The following is a 7,685-nucleotide window of genomic DNA, read 5'->3' as shown; positions in this document are numbered from 1 at the left end:
CCGCCTAAGGGGGCAAGACGTTAGTCCTACAGACTTCTTCACATGGCCAATGAGAGTGAATTCGTCGAAAGCCCGACTCATTATCCAGTGGGTGTCGCGTGGTTCACTGTCGTTGACCACTTTGAGACATTGGAAACGGCTAAAGTCACGCCAGCTCAGGCGGTTACTGACTGCGCAAAACATATGCTCACCTGGGCCCACGGACTAATATCTGAACGGGTTCCGGGACTTCCTTAGATCGACTCGGCCTTAAACAAACACGTTGTGCAGCTGTGAAAAAAACCCAGCACTGTGAGATCAAAAGAAAGTTACATTTACTGGGCGATGAGATGTTACGGCCCTTAATAGGTGCTTGCTAACGGCATTTTCCCCAACAGGGGGATTTGTGTCTGTGTGTTTTGTGTGTGAGCGGTGGCGCAGAGGTTAGCGCGCTGCGCTACGGACCCGGCGACCCGAGTTCGTTTTCCACTCACGGCAAACGCCAGTGACGAATATCTGAACCGGTCTTGCCGTCTTGGGCCTCTCCTAGGTCGACTCGGCCTCAAATAAGTACCTGGTGCGGTGTGTAAACATCGCCACTCGGGAGACAAAGGCGCCCGGGCGTGGTGCTGGCCACCCGCCCCCTCGTGCGCCGTGCCGGCCTTCGTAGGTGCTGCTACTCGCTTTAGAACAAGCACTTGCCCCGAGCAGTCTGTTACAGGCTACACGGGGGATCTTTGATCTTTGTCTTCGTGTGTGCCTGCACACTCCAAGTGAACTGGGAGGAGGCACAGCTTTGTCGACACGTGTTACCTCCGTGTTCATCACAACACGTGTGTGCATTATCGCTCGCCTTGCCCTTTTTAATCACCAATCACGCACAGTCCTCCGCTGGCAAGAGCGCTCGGAGTCGGCGAGTTATTAACCCTCGTTTGTATCGGTAACCCTACACACACACAGTACTGTTATGTACGTGTGGACCCGTTTGTAGACCACATATAACCGTTGCTAAGAATGATCAACGCTTTTGTCATTCCATTGCTGGATGAAACCCACTCATCACCACCGTGTTGGGAGTCATAAGCGTGGCTTGACCATACTTATCGTGCTCTTAAGAAGGGCCATTGCCCGAAACGTCAACTGATATGTGTGTGTGTGTAAGGCCACACGGTGTTGTTGATTGATTGTTTTAGTTTTTATTTCTAATTTGTGATTTTGTACCGCTGCCAACGTAGCAGCAGCAGCTGTAGTAGCATCGTCGCTATAAAATGTGGTGCCCTCCTAGTGAAGGCTGAGCGTTATATACATCGTGTGTTTAGGTCCAAAAGGCCCAGAACGCCAACCGGCCAGCAACAAACAGCACCTATCACAGATGTGCCCGACAAGAGCGTGTCGCACTCTCTTGTCTGAGCTTGTTAAGAGGTTGTTGGAGACTCAAAAGACGACGACGATGGGAGGGGATTCCAGAGTGGGGCAGTGCGAGGAAGAAGCACAAAGCGCAGCGAGGTGACCTGCAGTGTGGCGAGTGAGTGGGAGAGTGGCTGGGTGGTTGAGCGAGTGGGTGAGTGTTGTCACCTGCAGTGTGGTGGGTGGGTAAGTGAGCGAGTGGCTGAGTGGGTGAGTGGCTGGGTGGGTGAGCAAGTAGGTGAGTGTGCTTGCCACCTGCAGTGTGGTGGTCTAACAACAGCACAGAGGAGATGAAACTGTCTGCTAGACCGAGCCCTCGATAGATGCGTCAAGTCTGCCACCACAAACCACGCTTCGCACCTCCCAAGCTAAGCAGGCTTTTCAGCCTGGGCATTGCTAGGGCCGGAGAGGCGACCACCACACACACACACAACGGGTGTGATGGGCTGTTCCGGGGACTGTAGGTTGTTAGTGGAGGGCATGGCAGTAGAATCAATTGTTCTGTACTCATGCTTGCTTCCTTACAGCGGATGCTTCCCAGCAACCTGCGTGGTGAAGTATGGTCAAATCACAAGTAGTCACGTCCTCCATCTAGCAGCCGATTGACCTGTAACATTGCTTATGCGCCTGAGAAGTAAGCCGTGTTCGAGTTGCGGTTTTATACGAGCACTTAAGAACATGTTTTAATTTAAGGTGTATTTGTCTTTTAGATAATATGAGCATAAAATTTAAGAGAGTGGAACTAGTTGCTGTACTGCCTTGTTCTTGTTACGTGGGGTACCAACCCCACCACACACCCCACTTAGTTGTGGAACACATCCCAAAGTGTAAATCCTCCCAGCACGCTACTCAGTGGTCTCCACTCGCCTGCACTGTAGACCAGGTGAGTCTATGGGCCCCAGGTGAGTCTAGACCAGTGTTCTTCACTGTAGACCAGGTGAGTCTATGGGCCCCAGGTGAGCATGTAGATCAGTGTTCTTCAATGTAGACCAGGTGAGTCTGGGCACCAGGTGAGTCTAGACCAGTGTGTTCTTCACTGTCGACCAGGTGAGTCTATGGGCCCCAGGTGAGTTTGTAGACCAGTGTTCTGCACTCATTTACAGAGGGCGGGGCCCACTTTCCCCAATAAGACATCACCAGTGTGATGGCCGCCACATTTGAAACCATTGGGGCTTGAGAGCAGCACGATGACGATGATGGGGTGGGAGTGTCCTCACGCGTTCTGTATTCTCTGCCATAATGCATCACGATGGTGATAGTAGTCATGATATTATACCGCAGATGTAATAATTCGAGATGTGTGAATTGCACACTAGAACCTGCGACCCAGAAGAGGTCGTCCATCTCCCCGCGTGACATTCAGTCGAGACAATGTGGGTAAGTGTTCATTACACCCTGCCCCACTCCCCGTCACGTGCGGTGGCTGGGTGGCGTGTGGGTGCCGCGTGGCTCTGAGATGTTAACTACCTCGCCTGGTCTACAGGAGGGCGTGGGTTCGATACCGACCCTGACGCCTGCCGCTGTATACTTGGGAGTGTGATACGAAATTCTGATTCTGAAACGAGGCCTACACGGTACAACGATACGTATCGTACATATGATACGTAGCCTACTTATTTAAGGCACAGTCTACCTAGGGGATGCCCAAGACCAGTTCAGATAATTGACGCTGATGTTAACCGTGAGCGGGAATCGAACTGGGGAAGGCAGGTTTCGTAGCGGAGTGCGTCAACCACTGCGCCACCGCTCCGTGTACAACATCCACACACTCCCTCTCTCCCCACACACACTCCCTCTCACCCTCCCTCTCACACTCCCTCACACCCCCAACCACCACCTCACCGGCCCTCATCACCGGCCACCTCGTAAACAACGATCCCCACAGCACACACACAGAGACACACATCCCTACACTGGCAGCGCCGACTCTAAATCGGTGAAGACGGTTCGACTCCGGGTTTCAGCGACCCGAGGTCAAGGTGCTGACCTCGGCCACTCAGTGGAGGCAGAGGGGCGGCAGCTTCGGGGGTTTGGAAACTCCTCGCCTGGTGGAGAGCCCGTGCCTGGAGGAGAGCCCGCGCCTGAGTACTGTGGATCCACTCTTCAACACACCGGTGGGCTAATGTAGTGAACTATTTGTCTTTTGTGAACGTGACACTTTTTTGCTGATTGGCCGTGTCTGGTGGTGGAGGGTTACGACACATTCATAAATAACGCGATCTGACCCAAAAATGTTTATTATGAATAATATTGGTCGCGAAAGCCTACACGTGTTAAACTGACTCCCCCAAATGATTTGCCTCCTGTTTGTGCTTCAAGTCCAGCTGTGCTCGCGTTTGCCGAGGAAAGAGTCCGTGGTGATCTCCGCGAGTGACTTTGTTCTGGATCATTCCCGTGGAGGGCGGCTGCATTGCTTGGGATGCGTTTGCAAATTACACAGCCAAGCAGCGTCAGAATGTAATTCACGTGCACGGGTTGCAAAGCCTAAGCATGCTCCATGATACCGTTTTTTTGGGGTTAGATCGTGTAAATATAAATGTGTCGTTAAACTCGCCACCACCCGACACAGCCAATTAGTAAGGTTTGTCACGTGAGCAGTACAGCACACTGGTGTGTTGGAGAGCAAATCCAGAACATTTACAATCTGAGTACGACATTTCGCCAGTAATTACAACTAGCATCATCAGGCGATAGCCAAATTTGCGGTAAGATGTGAATGGTTCACTTGTGAGCCCTTAACTTGCGAAGAAGGCCTGAGTGTGATGTTTGTACAACGCGTTGTCCATTAGGGGGCCGCTGTTTCCACCACCAAGCCCCCCCCCCCCCCCCACTTCATTTTACTTTTCACCCTTTAAACTCCGCTCGTTGTTGCAGTGCGCAGTCGTCGAATTAGCCCACGACTGTGGGCTGTGTGTGACACCGAGCACTGGGGACGCTTGTGCACTCAGCTGTGCTGTGGTTTGACTTCATAACCTCGGCTGTAATGTTTGCGACCACCTCTGAACTGGTGGATTTGTTATCCTAGATTTGAAGCTTTCGTGACTGCAAGGATTCATACTCTTAGGTTTTTTCGGTAAAGGCACGTAGGTAAAAATTACAATTTATAAAAGTAAAATAAAAATCACGACGTTTCGGAGGCAACACAAGCTTCCGTCTTCAGCTGGAACCGTCACAGCACACTTGCTGTATCACATAAGATAAATTCTAAGAGACCCGTCCTTGTATATATATACAAGGGTTTATCTTACTTGATACAGCTATCGTGCTGTGACGGTTCCACCTGAAGACGAAAGCTTGTGTTGCCTCCGGAAACGTCGTGATTTTTATTTTACTTTTATTAACTTTTATTTTTACCTACGTGACTTTACCGAAAAAACCCAAGAGTTTGGATCTCTTATCGCAGTCGTCGTTCCAATCCGAGTCAACAGGGGAAGCACAGCCCCTCTGGGAGCGCGGAATTACCAATTTACCTCTTCCCGCGGGTGGGTAAGGGTCTCCACGCGCAGTTACACTGCGATTTGCGTCGAAACGTGGCCCCCGCGGCTCAAATGCGTTGTAAATCAAGAAATGCGCTTAAAGACGAGCGTCTTAATGGCAAAACGCATAGCGGACAGCGCCACCTAGTGGTAGAACAGCGCCCCCTAGTGGTAGAACAGCGCCCCCTAGTGGTAGAACAGCGCCCCCTAGTGGTAGAACAGCGCCCCCTAGTGGTAGAACAGCGCCCCCTAGTGGTAGAACAGCGCCCCCGAGTGGTCAAAACGCTTTGAATAAAAAAAAATGATTTTCCTTAATTGTCCCTGAATCTTCTTCCTCCTCCCCCTGCCACCCCCACTCCCGTGTCCTCCAGGTGGCCTCCTGTCCCTGGTGCAGCCTCCTCCACAGCAACTCTCTCTTACCATCTGTACAGAGACACACACACACACAGCATACGTGTTAATACATCCACACACTGAGCATACGGCTTAATGTAAGTCCCACTTACCTTGTGTTTGCCGCGCGTGTTTATTGCGCGCTCCTCCGGCACAGAGCTGGATTCGAACCCAGCACCTCCGTGTTGCTGGACGCTGGTCCCAGCGCGCTGAGCCACCGCTGCCTCCGCACAAACTTCTCATCGGCAGGCGCTCAAAGTGATCGCGCTGCGCATGCCGCAGTTGGGAAATGAGTGTGCGTGATGACGTCATCACGTAAATTGTAATGTACGAAATTTGACTTAAAACTTTCGTGACTGCAGGAATTCATATTCTTTGGTTCTTTCGGTAAAGTCACGTGGAAAAAAAAAAGAAGAAAAAAAAAACCCGCGACGTTTTTTAATTGCAACACAAGCGGTCGTCATCAAGCGGAGAGAAATAAAAGCAGAGACAGAATTTGAACCCGGGACCCGTGCGTGAAGGGGCTGCGCGTGTTACCGCTACGCCAAGAACGCTGGTGCTTACGCAACGTTGTTCGAAGTTAAGTATCTGTAAAAGTGAATGTTGAATTGATTGAATGATTACAATTGTTTAAAAATAAAGATTTAACTTTTTTGCAATTGTTGACAAAAAACTCAAATGAAGTGCACAACTGCACTGTTAATGTAATGCATGTGATTTCATTACATAATGTGTTTATATTAAAACATTTATTGCTATAAAAATATGTTGTGCAAAGAAAGTTGCGGTGTCCAACTCGTATTCACATCTCTCTCTCTCCTGTCCTCTCTGTGTATTTGCTTAAAAGGAGGCGGACCATTGTTGACGAACGTGTTTCGTGACGTTTGTGTTATTTACAGGGACAGAACAATGTTCGCCAGCGTTCAAGAACAGTTTTAATATTATCATCGGGGGAAACAATGAATCATTAACAACATTGCAAAAATATTTACATGAACGGCAGAAGAAGGCTGATGCTGATGAATCTGCTGAATATAAATGTAGAATATTAATCTAGAATTTATATTCATATTTGTATTCGTGCATTTAAAAGACACGAACCTGTTGTTGTTGCAGCTTTGAACACTCAACAACATGACCGTTAAACCCCTGCGCAGCATTACTGCATAACACAACAACCACCGCTGTTTGTGCCAGACTAGGTGCACCTTGAGGCCACGTGAAGTGTCGAGTGGTTTGTAGGAAGTCACGGGACAGAGCCAGGCGCCATGGGTTGACTGAGATGCCAGGCAGGCCTAGTGCGCCCCCACCCCCTATTGTGCCACCTCGCTGCGTTTTATCCGCCCGGCGCTCCACCCGTTGTTGTGAGCGTCGCTCCTCTGCCCTCCGTCTGTGTGTACGAGTTTGCCTTCACGTTATAGGAAACCGGCGAACCTGGAGAAAAATAAAACATTCACCGCGCCGAGCACGAAATCTGGAACCCACTTGCTGTACTGCCTTGCCCTGTGCGGCGATTGCTCTGTGTGTTTATTATTAATGCACGCTGTTCATTAACTCTGTCTGTTGTATCCTCAAATCTTGCAACTCAATTTGTACCCACTTCCCAATGTGGTATCGACTGCAAACTTGGTATACTTATCTCATACTGATGACAATACTTTAAAAATAAAAAATAAATATTTTAAAACATTCTTTTTTCTATGTTATGTTTCGGCTTGGGTCTCATGTCCACGCTCAACTGACGTTGGCTGTAAATCACCACGGTTCCTCACGTTATGGGCAAGCCTCGGGGCCACTTCCTGGAGTCGTGGAGTTCTTCCATTACTAGTACGGTACATTTAATTAAAGCGTGTTAAAAAAAAAGTTTTTTTTAAATATTACTTGTTTTTTTAACAAAGGGCCCACTACACCATTGTATAAGGTGTTGCTGGCTCCAGTGCCAATTAAACCCGGATCTAAATCTCCCTGTTCGACTAATCTGAGCCTGTATTTACACCCCGTCCCTCACTGCACATTCCCCCGATTGCAAAGCCGGGGGGGGAGGGAGGACCTTTACCCTCTGATCTGGCAGCACCGCGCGGTGTGTTGGCGGCTGCCGCGTATTTCTAATCTCGGCGGTTGGTTGGCGGCCGCTGAAGGTTTCTAACCGAGGTGATTAGTTGGCGGTTGCCGCGGACTTCTAATCGGGGGGGGGGGATGGGTTGGCGACTGCTCCAGGTGTCTAACCGAGGTGACGAGTTTGCCGGCTGCCGCGGACTTCTAATCGGGGTACGGGTTGGCCGCTGCTGTAGGTTTGTAAGCGAAGTGATGAGATTGCGGCTGCCGCGGATTTCTAGTCGGGGTGATGGGTTGGCGGCTGCTCCAGGTATCCAACCGAGGTGATTTATTTATTTAGCAGCATGCTTTTGACTTTCACGCAGAGCAGCAGAT

The sequence above is a fragment of the Lampetra fluviatilis genome, chromosome 4, assembly GCF_964198595.1.
Source record: "Lampetra fluviatilis chromosome 4, kcLamFluv1.1, whole genome shotgun sequence".
Taxonomy (NCBI): Eukaryota; Metazoa; Chordata; class Hyperoartia; order Petromyzontiformes; family Petromyzontidae; genus Lampetra; species Lampetra fluviatilis.
The sequence above is the reverse complement of the archived record's forward strand: the minus strand, read 5'-3'. Positions refer to the sequence as shown.